The sequence below is a fragment of the Ascaphus truei genome, chromosome 21, assembly GCF_040206685.1.
Source record: "Ascaphus truei isolate aAscTru1 chromosome 21, aAscTru1.hap1, whole genome shotgun sequence".
NCBI lineage: Eukaryota > Metazoa > Chordata > Amphibia > Anura > Ascaphidae > Ascaphus > Ascaphus truei.
The window spans coordinates 31,258,152-31,276,840 of record NC_134503.1 but is presented as its reverse complement, the minus strand read 5'-3'; the positions used below and the strand labels follow the sequence as shown (position 1 = coordinate 31,276,840).

Sequence of the window (18,689 nt, the reverse complement as noted above, 5' to 3'; positions counted from 1 at the left end):
CATTGTTTTGTGAATACGATGTTATCTTTGTCATGCATTGCACATATGATCCACATATTCCAGTTATATAGTGCTATCTCCAGATATCAGACAGGGAGTGTCATGGAACAAGTAAGCCCATTTCTGCTCTCTCTGATCACCCCCCCCCTTCTTTGCAGCTTCTGCTTGTCAGTTCCTTAAATTCAGCTGCATGTATTTGTTCCACACACACACAGTGCCTGTGTGATGTATCAATATGTTGCATTTTCTGCCTCTGTTCATGAGGTCTGTGAGTTGCTATAGCAACCTCTGAGATCTCTCTCAGAATGGGCTATTCTGCCCTCCCCCTGCCTTGCTGACAGTTAGTTTGTCCCATCTCACTTCTAGTGTGATCCTTGCTCCTCACTTCCTTTTCCACCCAAGAACACAGTGAGTACAGACCTGCTTGCTACTACCCTGGCAAGGCCTTTCTGTTTTACCATAGTCTACCTCATAGAAGCATTCCAGATAGAGAAGCTCTTTCTACTCACATTACACCTACAAGCACCCCTTTGTTTTCTCCTTCTGCAATAAAGTTAAGAAAGACAATCAGGACTTGTGATGCTTTGGAAGAGGGAAGACATGAGTTAAGCTAACTGGGATTATTCATACATCATACGTGACCCTGGTTCCAGTATACACAAGGAGAGATTAATAAAGGGCGTGTAAAAATAAAACTCTTGAAAACACAGGACGCCACATTCGCGGGAACATACAGGAGTAACCATAACCCAACACCGCACTCTAAGTCAAATGATGATGAGAGCTCTTTGAAAATGCACAAAAGTCCCAAAAGGAGCTTAAACAGCATTGGCTGAGTATAAAAACAGCAGCTTGTTCCTCCAGCGTGCTCCCTGCTCTCTGCTCACGTCCTGTCAAGAGCGTCACTGTGCGTGGACCAACGCGTTTCGTCACAAGAATGTGACTTCTTCAGGATTTCATACTTACAGTACTACAAACATGCTTTCGATAAGCATGCGAACGCTAAAACTGCTACGTAAATAGCCCCCCGATATCTTTTAGAAAAGTTCACACATCTTTTTTCAGAAAGGAAAGGTGTATGTGTATACACCAAATAAGTTAAACATTGGAAGGGTGGTGATTCACTGAGAAATCTGATTGCCATAACTAGGGAATTTATTTCTCCCTATGAGAAATAATTGGCAATTGTTTCACTGGACTTTTTTGTTTGCGCTCCTCTGGATCAATAGAACTAGAAATATAGGACAAGTATCCCTCCCAATTAGAATGTAGCAAAGGTTGAACTTGATGGACACCGACCCTTTTTCAATTTAATCTACTGTTACTTTGTAACAGGGAGAGGCATTCAAAAATTAATACGTTTTTCATTAAAAGTGTAACTGCATTAAATAAAAAAGTAGCAGTTTTTTCAGGCATGCAAAATGGTACAAAATATGATCACACGGTGCGGGACCTCCAGCACCAAAAAGGAATCTTCCATATTACCATTTATAAAACCAGATGGCTTTTTATCCCCCAGAAACGGCTTTATTTGTTTGGCTGGAACTGCATGGAATGAATTCATTTCTTTCCACTTGATAGTGACAGAGCCGGATATCTGAGCAGATACGCTGGGAAATAAAGACACAGAGTGCTGTGTACCCATCCCCTAAAATAGTGTGTGCAGACAGAGGGATCATGTATAAAAATCTGGCTTCTGACATTCTGGCGGCATTTTCCAGTGCAAAGCTGCCTCGGAGAATTCAAAGGGAGGGTCGTGAATTTGGCCCTGGGGGATGAATTGTTCACCAACTTTTATATGTGCTGTGAATATGGCATTTGTTCGTATTTTCAAATGTAACCCCCCCTCCTCCCCCCACACCCCCTTTGATGGGGTTACTATGCGGGTTAAAGGAGTTATATGCTAAACGTGTGCCCCTCTAGACAAGGTGTTTGCCAATGAGAAGGCATATAATTAGCTCTGCCCCTTTTCTGCCCAGAGACATGGAGTGACGGGGAGATGACAACTAGGAGAGCAGGAGGATACCACCCGCAGACCTCCGGAAGAGAAACAGTGGAGAGGTCTCACCTGTATATAGGGATGTAAATAAATAGTATAGGGTAGGTCGCCCTTTTGCTGTTTTTTGATAGGGAAGTGCCCTTGTACAGTAGTTGGGTTCTCTAGAGTAAGTATGAATATAAGTACAGACTACGAGGAAAGTGGAGACCTGTGTCCAGTAGGAGTTGCCCAATCTCTAACTCTGGGCCTATCCTGACAGGGAAGCAGGTAGGCGCCTGAAGGTTTGTCCCTGTGGTGAATACCCCCAAGGAAGCGATGAGGACAAGCGTATCCCTGTGGTGAGCACCCGCAAGGGAGTGATGAGGCCCAGAGTATCCCTGTGGTGAGCACCCGCAAGGGAATGATGTAAGATATAATGTCCCTGTGATCAGGCCCGTATTACCCAATAAGTCCCCTAGACCCGGGAGTAGGGTGGTAAAATTAGAGGGGGGTGGGATCTCAGCGGCCCGCCACTTCCATTTGCCACCTCTGGAAGATTTCGTAAGACTGGTACCATGTAGCCACCCGATGCATTGCCATGACTACGCAGAGTCACGGTGGCATGAAAAAAGGCGTCTCCACATGACGTTGCGGCGTCATTTGACACCATGTGACAATGACGCTGTGCCACTGAATGAGGAGGGCGGTGGCAAAAAGGTGAGATCCTAAGGGCGCAACATTTGTAAAACCGGCCCTGCTTGTGGTGAGCAACCCCATGGGAAGTAAATAAGTCCGGAAAAGTGAACAAAGCTCTCTGTTATCCCATTCAGATAACGTGAAAGAGAGTGAAATAATACAGAAACAAGCATTCCGTTATCCCCAGAGGGGATATTCAGGATATCCCAAGTAGGGACACTGGAATAAATAGCAATGCAGTACTAAGGGAAGATCTATTATATTGGTATTGATGTTGTAACCAGTTCAAAGAATGTGCCTCTTCCGGGATGCACCCGGAAAAGTTGCAACTTAAAATGTATAAATAAAGCCTGTCCTGTTTTTAACTATAAAGTTCCTGGTGCCCATTTTTACCATCTGCAATTACACCCAGCCTGCATTGATCAATACTCCTGACAAAGGTTATGCACCCTGAGTGGCCAATGGCAAAGACTTTTGCGTAAACTCCCTTATAGCCGGGCAGGGAGAGTTACATACATATTTGGTTGTTTTGGGGAGTTCTCGAAAAAGTCGTCCCTATTTTAGGTTTTATTTTTAAATGGGAAAAATTCGAAATGGGAGAATATTTGAAGGTGGAAAAAAGGGAAACTTCAAAAAAAAGCTGTGTGTGCTGTGCACGCGCATAGTAAGTGAAACTTCTTTGACTTTTGTCACAGAAATTGACTTATAACGCGCGTGCTCGGCACACATGTGTCAGTCAGTGTATGTGTTAGTCAGTGACTATGTATGTGTGTCAGTCAGAGAGTATGTATGTGTGTCAGTCAGAGAGTATGTATTTGTGTCAGAGAGTATGTATGTATGTTTGTGTATGTATGTGTGTCAGTCAGAGATTATGTATGTGTGTCAGTCAGTGTGTGTATGTGTGTCAGTCAGTGTGTGTATGTGTGTCAGTCAGTGTGTGTATGTGTGTCAGTCAGTGTGCTCATGTGTGTCAGTCAGTGTGTTCATGTGTGTCAGTCAGTGTGTGTGCATGTGTGTCAGTCAGTGTGTGCATGTGTGTCAGTCAGTGTGTGCATGTGTGTCAGTCAGTGTGTCAGTCAATGTGTGTGTGTGTCAGTCAGTGTGTGTGTGTGTGTGGCAGTCAGTGTGTGAGTGTGTGTGTCAGTCAGTATGTCTCTCTCTGTGTTGTGTGAATGTCTCTCTGTGTCGGTAAGTGTGTGTATGTGTGTCAGTGTGCGTGCGTATCAGTCAGTGTGTGTGTGTGTGTGTCAGTCAGTGTGTGTGTCAGTCAGTGTGTGTGTCAGTGTGTGCATGTGTGTCAGTCAGTGTGTGCATGTGTGTCAGTCAGTGTGTGCATGTGTGTCAGTCAGTGTTTGCATGTGTGTCAGTCAGTGTGTGTGTGTGTGTGTGTGTCAGTCAGTGTGTGTGTGTGTGTGTGTGTGTGTGTGTGTGTGTGTGTGTGTGTGTGTGTCAGTCAATGTGTGTGTGTGTCAGTGTATGTCTCTCTCTCTGTGTTGTGTGAATGTCTCTCTGTGTCGGTCAGTGTGTGTATGTGTGTCAGTCAGTGTGTGTATGTGTGTCAGTCAGTGAGTGTATGTGTGTCAGTCAGTGAGTGTATGTGTGTCAGTCAGTGAGTGTATGTGTGTCAGTCAGTGAGTGTATGTGTGTCAGTCAGTGAGTGTATGTGTGTCAGTCAGTGAGTGTATGTGTGTCAGTCAGTGTGCGTGCATATGTGTGTCAGTGTGCGTGTGTGTGTGTGTATGTGTGTCAGTTAGTGTGTGTCAGTCAGTGTGTGTATGTGTGTGTGTCAGTCAGTGTGTGTGTATGTGTGTCAGTCAGTGTGTGTGTGTGTCAGTCAGTGTGTGTGTGTGTGTATATGTGTGTCAGTCAGTGTGTGTGTGTGTGTATATGTGTGTCATTCAGTGTGTGTGTGTGTGTGTATGTGTGTCAGTCAGTGTGTGTGTGTGTCTATGTGTGTCAGTCAGTGTGTGTGTGTATGTGTCAGTCAGTGTGTGTGTGTGTGTCAGTCAGTGTGTGTGTATGTGTGTCAGCGTGTGTGCATGTGTGTCAGTCAGTGTGTGTGCATGTGTGTCAGTCAGTGTGTGTGTGTATGTGTGTCAGTCAGTGTGTGTGTGTGTGTGTGTATATATGTATGTGTGTGTGTCTGTGAGTATATGTGTGTCTCTCTTTCTGTGTCCTGCCCCCTCTCTCCTGACTCCCCCCCCCCTCAAAGGCAGGCAGAGCTGCGGACCCACGGCGGCTCTGTCTTGGTCTCTCCCCCCCCCCCTCACAGGCAGGCAGAGCTGCGGACCCGCGTCGGCTCTGCCTGAGTCTCTCCTCCTCCCCTCACACCCCCCCCCCCTCACAGACAGGCAGAGCTGCGGACCCGCGGCGGCTCTGCCTTAAACTCTCCTCCTCCCCTCACACACCCCCCCTCACAGACAGGCAGAGCTGCGGACCCGCGTCGGCTCTGCCTGAGTCTCTCCTCCTCCCCTCCCCCCCCCCCCCTCACAGACAGGCAGAGCTGCGGACCCGCGGCGGCTCTGCCTTAAACTCTCCTCCTCCCCTCACACACCCCCCCTCACAGACAGGCAGAGCTGCGGACCCGCGGCGGCTCTGCCTTAAACTCTCCTCCTCCCCTCACACACCCCCCCTCACAGACAGGCAGAGCTGCGGATCCGCGGCGGCTCTGCCTGAGTCTCTCCTCCCCCCCACCCCCCGGCGAGACGCGGCCACACCGGGCACCGGGCAGATACCTTAATAAAGCCCCCCCCTCCGGAAGTGCTGCGTGGGCAGAGGCAGTGTCGGCGGGGGAAGGGGGGCAGCGCGTCATCGTCAGCGGGAGCTGGCTTCGAGGGGAGCGCTGCAGCGATCCCCTTCTGATGGTGCTGTGGAGAACGCAGCTCACTCTACCCCCCCCCCCCCCCCCATTCCATGCCTCGGCCGAGGGTGGTCAGCAGGGAGTGGCGGCAATTAAATTTTGAGGGCTAGCGCTGCCGCCGCCGCATGTCAGCGGGTGGGGGGAGCAGAGCTCGTTAGGAGCTGCGGCGGCGAGTAAATGCTGAGCGGGTGGGGGGGACCGTTTGGGGGGGAGCAAAGATGGTTAGGAGCGGCGCCGGCGGCATATGATTTGCCAGAACACATCCTGGCCTCAACTGCCAGCACTGTGACGTCAGCACTTTGACGTCACATCCGTTTCATTTTCTATCCCCACAATCCATTTTTGTCCCATTAGGAATGAGGTGCCACAAAAGAAGTTTCACTTCAAAAATTGTAGAATATTCAAAAATTGGTTAAAAATTTAAAAAGAACTGGAAAGAAATATGGAAATTGGAGATTGTTCAAATATTCTGTAAAAATTATTGGACGTTCAAAAAATATTTGAGAATTTACCAAAAATTTTTTTTTTAGAAATGGGAAGAAAACCAGAGAATCTGATTTCCACACCTTTGCCCATCTCTACTTGGGGGGGGGAGGGGGAAGGGGGAGAATAAGGTGCATAAGCTGGTGCTATTACGGTTACCCAAGAGGTAGGAGCTCACCATTGAAACGGATGAAGTATTTTTCTGACATTGGGATTGCGGCTTTGATGCGCTATTGATAGTTTTGTGAATCCCTGTGTGCTCCTTTAAGGCCGCGTCCATAGTATGAGCGATGCCACGCACGCCGAAAACAAAAAACAAGAAGGCACTGCATATGGCAGTAGTGCGCCCGTGCGCAAGAACGACGAGGCGGGCGATGCTTGGCGAGACGACATTTTTTTATTTGGCTGCGCGAAGGCCGGGTCACGTGCGCGGTTCAGCCAATGAGGGCGAACCACTCACACGACGTCACAGGCACACTTCCGTCACGCCCTCACCACGCCCCCGTGTGACGTCAAACGTTCTGTCGCACGCGCATGTATTATATCCGAGGCCTTCATTTATAACATGTTACAGGGCAATGCCGTACCCTTTGCGGGGTGCAAGGTGGCACGCTGGCAGCGGCCCCCCCCCCTCACCTGTTGTAATATGTATGGGTATTTACCTCGCCGGCCCAGGCAATTCTTTGAAGTGCGGCCCTCATCCTGCAGCGTAGTGGCGTAATGATGTCACGGCGTCATGTGATGTTGCATCATCATGGCAACGTGGCGTCAGGTGATGTCACGTTGTCATGGAAACACATTGATAGGTAACATCGCAGCGTAATTTGACGTCAGGTCAACATGATGACACGATACTGCAGGAGGGCCGTTTCAGAGAAGATAAGACCCCCACTCCCAACACATGCATACACCTCTCTCCCCCTTACCTCTCTGGGGGTCCTGCGCTCCCTCCTCCAGCTCCCTCCTCTGGTCGGGCGGATGTTGGAGCCCGGTGCCGACAGTAAGAGAGAGCGTGGGGCTCGCCCCGAAGGCACGGGGACCAGGGCAACTGCATTGCTCACCCTGTCGGATCTGCACAGATCCAGTAGATGTATTATAAACAGTTTACAATACATCTATTGGATCTGTGCAGATTTGTCAATGACGCCAGAATTAGATATGAATTAAATAACATTGGGTTATTTCACAGTATTAACCATAGCATTGTTTATTGAATATGAGGTGACTATGATTTGCATCCACTTTTATATACCGGGTGTAAAAATTGACACCAATCTTTCAGCTAAAGTAAGCCATGATTAACACTGCATTATTTTCCTCTGTGATTACCGGGTTACTTAACCCGCCATGTTATATATGCCTTAATGAACCTGAGCCTTAGTGTCTGGGACGGTTGGGCTCACATAGACCCTCTTTTTGTGTGAGAACGACGGTGAGTTGTTACTGTAATGTAGTGCTTACCCCGGCAGCTCTGCTTCCCATGTGTATTATGCTTCATGTATCCGGTGGTCTATGCTGGGGATAGGCATGTCCATGTTTGGACATGTCGCCCCTCTGTTTCCGGGTCCATGGCACCCCGGTAATTGAATCACTATACCGCGGCCGTGTGCAGAGCCCAGGCAAATCAGCGCCCCACTGGGAGAAACTATGGATGCTGAATCAAGTGTATTGTTTTCCCCGGCAGCTTCGAGTGGGAAAAAAGTATAACCAGTGCCGCCCACCAGATTTCTAACGTTAATCTTGGTGACTTTTCTTGCAGAGTTGCTGTAAGTGCAGTGGTCTTTGGCTAGACCCTGTACAGTGTGTTAGTCTCAGTGATTGAGACTAACATGGATGTTTCTTGCTGCTTCTCCTGTGAAAGATCCCGGAGGAACATCTTCACCAGCGCCTTCCACTTAGCTAACCTGGAGTTTTCCCCATATTCCCGTTGTGGGTAAGTATTTTGTACATGTTGTACTGTGTGTTTCACGTTTAGCTCCATCTAAATAAACTTTGGTTTATTAAACACTTGCATTCTGTCTAGTGATTGTACATTCCCTGGTAGTCCGATCAACCCTCATCGTAACAATGTCCTTACCCAGAATCTCATGATGTGACTATGAGATGAAGTAGGTTTTGGAACTGCAACAGGGTGCCTTCCCTGTCTTAGTAGATTTGCAGGAAAACCTGTGTGGAGAACTTGGGCCCCGCACTGATCAGGTTAATTCAGATCAGACTGTCCTAATTAACCTGCTTAGCTGGTTGGTTAGGTCCTTTAAAAAGCCTGCAGCATTCACTGCAAGGGGATCTCTGGTCCATGAAAACACTCTGGACTGCTGGAGAGATCAGAGGAACTACTTATCTTTGGCCTGTAAGGTAGTGGACCACTATGGAGAGAAACCCTGCACAACGACTTACAGAATCCTACGCAAGAACAAGGTAACTGACCTCCACTTTGTTTACTACGTTTACCCTTTGTTTATTATGTTTGTTGTTGGTAAGGGGCCTAGCTCAGAGTGGGTTTAAAATTCTATATTTTGGAAAAACGTCAATTTAAGAATTCAGTGGAAAAAAAATATTCATGTTCTATCATACTCGGTTGGTCATGTGAAAACAGACTATTAATTGCTTATTCTCTATTTACAACCTCTTACACCCTGTTTCCAACACTGGAAAACATGCTTTTGGCAGGTTGCTTGAACAAAGTTTGCAGATAGGGAGTGACCCACTCCATTCTTGACATCTCAAAATAAGAAGTGTGATAATAGCTCTCCCAAAGTCATTGACAAGCGGAGTCAGTCAATGGTTAGGTCATTCATTGTTGTGAGATCATAGCTTGAAGAGCCTATAAAGAATGTTTTCTTGATTAAAAATAAACTCTACACTAAAAGGACACCTCAGACAGAAGTAACAGGTAAAGAGATAATGTAGGCTAATTCACAATAAGTGTTGGGTATGTATGAACATATAACATTTTATGCCGGACATTCATATAACACATAAGTAAGCAGTGACAGGCTGGGATATCAAGTGTTCTTGAGGGAAACAGATTATAAGGCCATTATGGAGAAAAAGGTTATAATAGATTTTACATTAAATAAATACACAGGTTCAGACATGCATTAAATTGTGCATACATGCGTACATTTACATATGCATTCACTAATACAGCGGTGCGCAAACTGGGGGGGCGGGCCCCCCAGGGAGGAAAGCAAGACTTTATTGGGGGGGGGGTGGCGGTTACAGAGGCCCCGAGTTGAGAGCGCGAGGCTGCTGTAAATTTACTTACTGGCTTCAGTTCACGCTTCTCCATGGCAACGCTGGGCTCAGTCTCTCAGACCTGGTCAGAGTGCTGGGTCAATGCAGGCTGGGCTCAGTCTCAGACCTGGTCAGGGTGCTGGGTCAGTGTAGGCTGGGCTCAGTCTCTCAGACCTGGGCAGGGTGCTGGGTAGGTGCAGGCTGAGCTCAGTCTCTAATATCTGGTCAGGGTGCTGGGTAGGTGCTGGCTGGGTCAGTTTCTCATACCTAGTCAGGGTGCTAGGTAGGTGCAGGCTGGACGTGTATATGCAGATAGATTAATGATGGGCGGTGTAGGAGGACATATGCAGAGGTACACAATGGAGAATGTTTTACGGTGAAATTAAAACAAGGCTTTATTGTGCCTGTCGCTTTAAACACAGCAAAAATCAACATAAGAAAATAAGCCAAACAAAAAAAAACTATCTCTGCTTTGGAGACTATCTACACATGTAGCTCAGCCCTCTCTGACTGGGTTGGTTAGCTAAGCTGTTTACCAGCCCCAAATCATGGAGACATTTATCAATACACATAGACATAGATAATAGTCTTATATGAAAAGTCTTATCTGTTAGCTGGGCTGCCCTTGATGGAAGCTTCTCTGCTCTCTTGGAACCGCACCCTTGTGTGCACAGACAATGTCTGGCTCCAAGTTTAGAATCTTGTCCCCTTTGTCTTGTGGTCAGCTTGTCGCTCAAGACATCTGTCCTTCCTTGGTTCAGCCCAGTTGTGGACTAAGGAATCTCTGCTCTGTCTCCTAGTTCAGCTCAGGTGTGAGCAAAGGAGTCTCACTTCCTGTCTCAAAGGCAGGCTTTTTCTACCACCTGTAATCAGCCAGGTGGTGTTAGTTAATTGCCTACCAGCAGTTAACCACCACACTGCTGGATTAGAGGCACATTTGTGAACAGGGATAAGTCCCCTGTAACATACCTCCCCTGTTTATGGGAAGCTCGGGCTTACCACGGCCAATGTCCATCCTTCCACTCTCATTCGAGATCTTTCTGTGACTTGAATGAGAGTGGATGGAGGAAGAGAACCCTCTGTCCCGCTGGGATTGGAGCCCTTTCTCCAGTTTATTTTTGTCTCCTCCCGAAGGTGCTTGAGATCAGCACTCCTCAGTCGCTCGAGGAGGACTTTTTCCAAGTAAAGTCTTTTTACCGAGTCCGCGATCATGAGATTTCCGTTGCGTCGGGCACTCCTCTTTTTGTAGACAAACTGTATGACAACAGTTGTAGAGCAGTTAGGACTAGCCCCTAGAGTTTTCCACTCTTGAAGCGGTCTTTCTGCACCTCCTCCACACAATGGAGTCGCCAGTTCAGCTTCTTTGGGACTGAGTTGCACCTCCACCTCCCTTTCCAGAGAACGTCCTATCTTTTCAGCTTCCTCAGCTAAGGATTCTTCTGGCTTTGATTCTGCACTCCTACCTCTGTTTGTTGCCTGTTGGGCAGCTGTAGGTTTGGCTAGTGCTTTCTTAGGTGGCTCAAACTTCGTAATCTTGTTTTGAAGGTGCGTGGAGTCCCCAACTCTCACTGTACCCTTGTCCTCACAGGCATTAGTTACTGTGGGATACCGGTGCTTGGGCAGAGCCAATACCTTTTTCCGTATTGGAGGAATCTGTAAGTTACTGGCCTGCAGAGTCTCAACCTGTTTGAGTGCGTCTTGCAAGTCTCTTCTCAGGGAATTTATCTGCGCACTTTGCTTTCTCTGAGTCTGTATCACTGTCTCCTTCATATTCTGGAGCTCTGTAATTTTTGTCGTCAAGGTTGCCGCTGCGTCTGTTTTCTCCTTGGTGTACTGACTCAAGGGAATGGAACAGTCTCTCTGTCTCTCCAGCTTTTGCTCCAGTTTCTGAGCCTTCTCACGCTCCCTCTCATACAGAGTCACCTGGTATCGAAGCTCCGTCTCCAATGATGCTCTGAAGACATGCAGCGTGGCCTTTAGCTCCTCATACTGCTCTGTGGGGACGTACTGGGTATTCAGACGTTCCTGCAGCGCTTGTACCTCTTTAGCAGCCTGCAGCTTTTCTTCCTGCAGCGTTTGCTACTTCTCCTCGGTATACTGGAGGTGCGTATGCAGACCTTGCAGGACGACTTCTCCGTTTTCTCTAGGCTGCAGGGCATTTTGGACCCCCTTTTCCTTCGAAAGATCTGCAGATGTGTCTGTTCCTTCCACGGTAAGTGAAGAACCGCTTTTCTTTTTCTTTTTTCGCCTTTTTGTTTTGGATGACACCGTCCCCTCAAGGATACTGGGGTCTCCATCTTCATTTGAAATTTTAGCAGCATCACTGGATCCACCTGGCTTTTCTTGCAACTGCTGATCATATTCGTCATCATAGGGAGCGGACTTTTTGGTTCGTACCGAGTTCAGGCACCCCCACCATTCTTGGGGTGTATTGTGGGTGTGACTCGGTTTGGGTTCCCCATAAGAGATGTCTTCCTCCTCATTGGACTGGAAGGGCCCCTCTTCCGTGGGGTAGGGTTCATTACAGGAACGCTGTATCTTGTCCTCCATTTTGGGGCTATCAGGTGTATTTTTCTTCCTGACCTCAGGAGGCGCTATTGCAGCTCTTGCCAGTGTATTTGCTAGAACCCCAAATGGTTGTAGTCCTACAGGTGGGCATATTTTGCTTGTAGAGGTCGTAGCTCTCACAGGCCTCTCTGTAGACTTTTTCTTCCCTTGGGTAAGTTTTACAATATTAGCATTACTGTGCATGCATTCACTCTCGTCGTCTGAATAAGGCCTGAAGGGACACTGCTCCGTGTGGTGGGGTTCTTTACACCAGGAACACATTTTCTTCCCTATTTTTACAGAGTCTGTATTTGACTTCAGCTTGGTGGCCATTTTAAATTCCCAGGGTTCTATTTCTTTAAATACAGTGCTTGCTAGCTGCCCATTTTCTGACTTCAGCAAAGGCATTTGCTTTACACTATTTACTTGCTATGTGCAATCCCTCCGCTTCAGCAACAGAATTTGGTTTTCTGCTTAAGTTCAGTAATTTTCAGTCTCATCTTTGGGTATTATGGCATTCACTCTTCACACTTTGGGTGCCTGTTTTACTCCCAAGATACATAGGCAGACTTTTTTACTTGCAGAAAAAAAAACATTCTTTGCAGTGGAATATTTCTTTCACTCCCGGCAGGGTGACTCAACACTCAGCAATTGGCTTTGGAATACCTTTTACACAGTTCAGCAATCCCTTTTTCCCCGGTAGGGCAATTTTACACTCAGCATTTGTTTGCTGAAAATTCCCCTGCTTCAGCACAGTCTTGCATCAATTTTCACACTTTTCTGCATATACTCCATTCATAGCTGGTAGTCCTATGCGGTGTGGCAACCTTTATTTGCAGAATCAGTACCGCTCGTGGGTCACCATCTGTATTCACTGCTTCAGCGAAACATTTGAAAACAACAAACGCCTATCCCTTTTAAGGGTTAACTCACTTCTTGAACCCTGACTATGGCTGGAAGGCAAAACCCCTATTTCAATGACCATATTACACTTTATTGTGATAGGCAAATAAGGTTTACCTGCTTCAGCAGTCTCTCTCTCTCCTCTTGCGATTGGGGAAAAGAGTCCATCTGTGGTTTTGTGAGTTTCAGTGCAGTGTAAATTTCCTGCCTGGGTGTGTCGCTTAACTCTGATCTCTGCTGCATGTGATTGTTTATGTTGCTCAAGCTGTTTGTAGGCAGAAAGCACAAAAAAAAAATTCCACAGGAAATCTCCGGCACTTTTAACTTCAAAGGCCACCTCTCATCCCAAACTTCTGACACCATATGTAGGAGGACATGTGCAGAGGTACACAATGGAGACTGTTTTACGGTGATATTAAAACAAGGCTTTATTGTGCCTGTCGCTTTAAACACAGCAAAAATCAACATAAGAAAATAAGCCAAACAAAAAAACCTATCTCTGCTTTGGAGACTATCTACACATGTAGCTCAGCCCTCTCTGACTGGGTTGGTTAGCTAAGCTGTTTACCAGCCCCAAATCATGGAGACATTTATCAATACACATAGACATAGATAATAGTCTTATATTAAAAGTCTTATCTGTTAGCTGGGCTGCTGTAGGGGAAGCTTCTCTGCTCTCTTGGAACCGCACCCTTGTGTGCACAGGCAATGTCAGGCTCCAAGTTTAGAATCTTGTCCCCTTTGTCTTGTGGTCAGCTGGTCGCTCAAGACATCTGTCCTTCCTTGGTTCAGCCCAGTTGTGGACTAAGGAATCTCTGCTCTGTCTCCTAGTTCAGCTCAGGTATGAGCTAAGGAGCTTTATTAACATCCGTTAATAATTCTCACCACACAAAAACAGACTTCACTTCAGACATTAACTGGTGTCAAATAATAGGATTACTCTGTGCTCCTTCCCCTTGTAGCCCTCACTCCTACACTGGGGAGGTACTGTTTCTAGTTCTCCTTAGTAAAAGTTAGATTGGCAATCTCAAACCAGTGTCAATAATGCCCCATCTCAATTTGGCCTATGGTGGAAATACATTCAGTCCACACAGAGCAGTATACAGCACTCTGTGTGCAGCCTACTTCAACCATGCATATTGGATTGGATGTTTACTAAGGACCTTCCGGTGGGGCAGATCCGATTATGCTCAGGAGTTACTACTCTGAGAACTCATATTAAGCACATGCTCACTCCTCATCCCGACTGAGAACAATCATCGTCCATTACTATCGGCTCTAACTATATGCAGCACGTTCCTTAACTGAAAACAATAAATGGTGACAAGACATGCTTAGTACACATAACTATGCACACAAACCTATTTACAAGACTCATGGTGAGACTTCACTCTGAACTCTGAGGAACCTGTTTCTAGAACATAGGGAAGATCTATAAAGACCCTTCTATCTCCCTATAGTGATATAACTGGTCACATCCTACACCACATGATGGGCAGGGGAGTAACCTGAGTGATCCCACACAGTTAACCCATTAAGGATATTAACCCCTTATACTAACTAGTAGTCCCGAAAGGGGGGTTACATATGCATAAATGCATATACGTTTGAACACATACATACACACATAGAGGCTTATTTTATATCAGCCAAAGCGGACGAACTGGTCATTTTCAGACACAGTTCCCCATTGAATACAATGGGGTATTTTGTCCGTGAACTGCCCAATTGGTCACTTCGCCTGATATAGGATAAACCCCTTAGAAAAACTCATACTATACAATTGGAAACACAGATTTGCCCTCGCTTATATTCAGATTACCATGGGACATTCAGCCAGTCTCCCAAGTCTTAGCAAGGTGGACAGGCTAGATGGGCCAATTTGTTCTTATCTGCCATCAAATTCTGTGTTTCTAAGCTTTCGAGAGTAATTCTTGAAGACTTAATTAGTGTGGACTTTGAGGTCCCACCTGATGCTGGCCGACCAACCGGTTATACAGAGGCCAGTTCGAGTCTGTAGCTAAGAGCACCAAATGTGGGTATAAACCTCTGGAAGAGTAGACTTTCCACCCCTTTGTTCTTGGAATATAACTACATTTGTAGGATAAAGATTCCATTTCCTAATTCCTTTTATGCAGACTTCAAGATTACACAGCAGAGATTCAGCAATAAGGTAACCCGTTGTCTGGTTGATTAGATTATTTGGTTTTGTTGAAGACAGATCAAGGTTAAGCTAATTCTGGAACTTCCGTCTGGTAGCTTCATTTAAAACGATCACACTGATCACAATTTCCCTCATGTCAACATCCTGTCGGCAGCAGACTGAACCAGCCAAAACCCAAAAGGGAAATTAGAAACATTTTAGAGAAAAAGATTTCAGCTTCGATACCAGCAAGAGCCATACACAAGATCATATACAGTAATGTCAATCTCCACGAACTGAAATCAGTGCGATTTGGGGTTTCAGGATCAAAATATATTTTACTTGAAAACTGCAGATTTTTTTCAGAGACTCCATTGTAGTCTTTGAGAGGGACATGTCAGAGAGATGGAGGAGAGACGGAGGTGAGTGTCATTTTGACTCTAAGTCAATTTAAATTCATGCATCAAGCTGCTTTGTGCGAACTTTGCTCAGCATGCGCCAGTGGGCGATTTTAAAGGTGGGTATAGGAAAATTATAGAGGCGTTATAGAGAGCAGTTAGAGGAGCTGGACCTTAAAGGATTAATAAAAAACGTGGCCGCACCCCAAGTAATAAGCCGCCGCCGAAGCCAGCCTGACAGCACTCCACGGCTCACCATGGCTTCCCACAAAGGAGAACGACCTTCGCATCTCCCCAATACACTGCCTTTCTTAACATAGACATTTATAAAAACAACGTGTATATTTATTTATTGTCTATCTTATTTTTTCTCTTGTTTTGTAATAATTCTTTAATAAAAAATGTTAAAGAAAATATACAAAAAAAAAAAAAAGTACAAAACAAACCATAAAAGGGAAAAAACGGGGTGGTGAAATACAGGACCTAAACGGAAGGTTCCCACCGAGTCCCTAACACATCACCCCTGTCCCCTTCTCCTCCATCCATGCTAGCTTGTGTAAACTGACCACCTGTTCCCAAGTCCTTAGTTAACCGTAGTATGCATGTATCTATATCTTTATATGGCACCATCCAGGTACATAGCGCTTCACAGCAGTAACACACGTGACATAATAATATGACACATAATGGGAATACGCGTTTGACCCGGGAGACTGCGAGGGAGCTCCCCAGATAAATAACTGCAAGACAAGGTCTGGAGGTAAAAGGCTGCGGCTTTTTATTTAACCATTAAATAATTTTGTAAGTTCTACCCCCTTACAGAGTGCTCGCTCATACTGTAGGGTTAAAGGTCAAAGGTCCTTGAACCGATGACCCGTGACACCCAAGCTGGGGCCACGTGACCAGGCCGTTGACGCGATTGGGCTCCCGGAACTCACATTTAAATGAGCCCCGCCCACTCACCACTCCCACTGGGCATTACCAAGTACGGAGCCCCTTCTGGCAAGGATAAGAACACTTGCCCCCCATGCCGCCATCTATAGGGATATTTAATTCCCATTAAACTAGCCCCGTACCGCCAGACCCGCCACTAGCACATCTTGCATGGTATTGTTAAATACATCGAAACCAATGTCTGGCAAGTGTGCCCCATCGGACCTAAACAGAACCTCTAGTCACGGCATCGAAGTCAGGATGGTTTGAAGTAGCAATTCAACATACTCCCCGCCCAAATGATATCCTTCACCTCGGCTAACAGATGCATCCCCAGAGGGCTGGCATGGCACGTGTATGTACATTCCCGCCGTCACGGTCCCAACCTCTCTGCCGGTACCGTCACCACCACTGCGGGAGCCGGGGCTGGCTATCGCAAACTGCATGACCCCTGCTGAAGCTTGGCTGGCCCCCACGACATACATAGCCCCTGCCGGTGTCGAGCTGGCAGCCACTGACTGTGTTACCCCTGCACCCCATGCTACCGCCACCCTTAAGGATGAACCCAGCCCAGCCATATTGGGAACCGCTGCCTGACCCCTCTCAAGAGGGATCCCCCCTTTCGCCTCAAGGGCTTGATGTACACCCCTTAACATTGCGGCCAAGCCTAAAACCATTGCCACATTAACCTCCGCAGGTTCCTCCCCTTGCTGGGCCTGTGCAGACCCCCCAGGGCTCGCCACTCCAGGGGCCCCTGGCAGCTGTGACCCCACAGCCTGCTCCACTTAACCATGGTTGCCACCATCTATTGAAGGCAAACCCAGAGACTTTTTTTCAATAAATGTTTTTACATTTATTTATCTTATTTATATATTTATTTCTCTTAGCGGGCGGCATCTCCCGGCATCATCTCCCCCTGCAAGGTTCAGTCAGCATGACAACATGAAGTCAAGTTGCCATGACAAAAAGACGGCTTATTGCACCGAGGCATCACATGACGCCCCATTGTCAAGGCAACGTGATGACGCTTGATGCCGTGATGTCATGTAGTATGTGGTTGTCATGGCAATGGGTGTCACGGGACGCCGTGATGTCACGTAGCACCCCGTTGTCATGGCAACGCGGTACCATTTGTTGTTGCGCAGCCATGTTGACTGGATTTGCAGGGGGAGATGCCGCACAGAGATTTTTCAGGTAAACCCGTAGTCCAGAGATACGTGGCCGAGTGGTGGCAACCCTGCACTTAACCCCCCGCTTAACCTGCACGTCCCAAATCCCAGCTGTGGGTATAAGTGCCCAGACTGAGTACACGCCCTGCCAGATGACCTAAATAACCTCCCTGGTCCCTCCCCCCCTCCCCCCCCCGACTGCGTCACCTCCATCGCACGGAGGCGGGGGTTGTGGAGAGAGGCCAGGGAGACCCAACATAAAGGTAAGAGTTGAGCCTGGCCCCCTGGTCATGGATGCCCTTCGCTTAGGGCTCAAAGCAGCTTGAGACATAAAAGTAACATTAGGAGTCAGTAGGAGGGTGTCCTGGTAAGTGTGTCTGCAAGTCTAACCCAAACCCCCATTATTCCTAACCTGCCCAGCCTAAACCCCTGCAGCGCACAGTCACGAACCCCCTCCCCATAATATTTGCAGGGGACCGCTTAACTTTAGAATGCCGCAAGAGGACCTGCCTGGACCTTGACAACCTCTCAACTACCACCAACCCAAGTGCCTACCAAAACCAAAAAATAAACAGACACATAAGAAAAAGGCCATAGCTTTATTAAAACAGATTACAAACAACCAGCATTGGCCTGCAAGATTGAACCTTGAAGAATAACTCAGGCATAGGTATACAATGACCGCTCCCCAAGAAATAAACCACTGCCAAAACAAGACTGGCAGTACACTCTCCAAGACACGGCTCATCATTGTTACCAGCCAAGGAGGACAACCTTCAGGCCCTTCAACCCAGCAACACCCAGATCAGCCCTCCACACCCTGTTCTCTGGAGTGATGTCCTCCAATTAAAAATCTCAATGACCACCCTAAAGCCCAGCCTGGCAAGACCGCATCCTGCCATGGACACTACCATTCCAGACCTTAAATTGGCTTTGATGACCCTACCAATCGAAAGCCCGCTCCAATCCATCCTGCATGCCGAATTAAAAATGTCAACACCCAAATCGGACAAATAATTCCGTCTTTCTGATACAACCCCACACCTGCACTTTCCAAATCAATATGCCTGACCGAGGTGCGAGGGGGTAGTCTTACCTTGTTAATGATCGCATGCACCTTTTACATTCAGTTCTGCAGAATTCACGCATCAACAGTCTTGCTAATTCGAAGGTCTGTGTTGGGCAAACAAAAGTATGTGAATTTATACAGATGTGGTATCAGGGAACTAGGGGCAATACAATATATATATATATATATATATATATATATATATATATACAGTATATATATATATATATATACAGTATATATATATATATATATATATATATATATATAAAG

The 18,689-nt window shown here is 46.8% G+C and overlaps 1 protein-coding gene across 9 annotated transcripts in view; it reads right to left on the bottom strand.

The window, feature by feature from the left end:
* The window catches only part of LOC142472370 (P2Y purinoceptor 4-like), a 57,621-nt gene that overhangs the window by 37,486 nt on the left and 1,446 nt on the right, over window positions 1-18,689 (bottom strand). For all 9 annotated transcript variants that reach the window (XR_012789666.1, XM_075579455.1, XM_075579456.1 and 6 more), the window contains one exon: window positions 18,444-18,520. The gene's annotated coding sequence lies outside the window, so the exon portion shown is untranslated. The remainder of the gene's footprint in view (window positions 1-18,443; window positions 18,521-18,689) is intronic.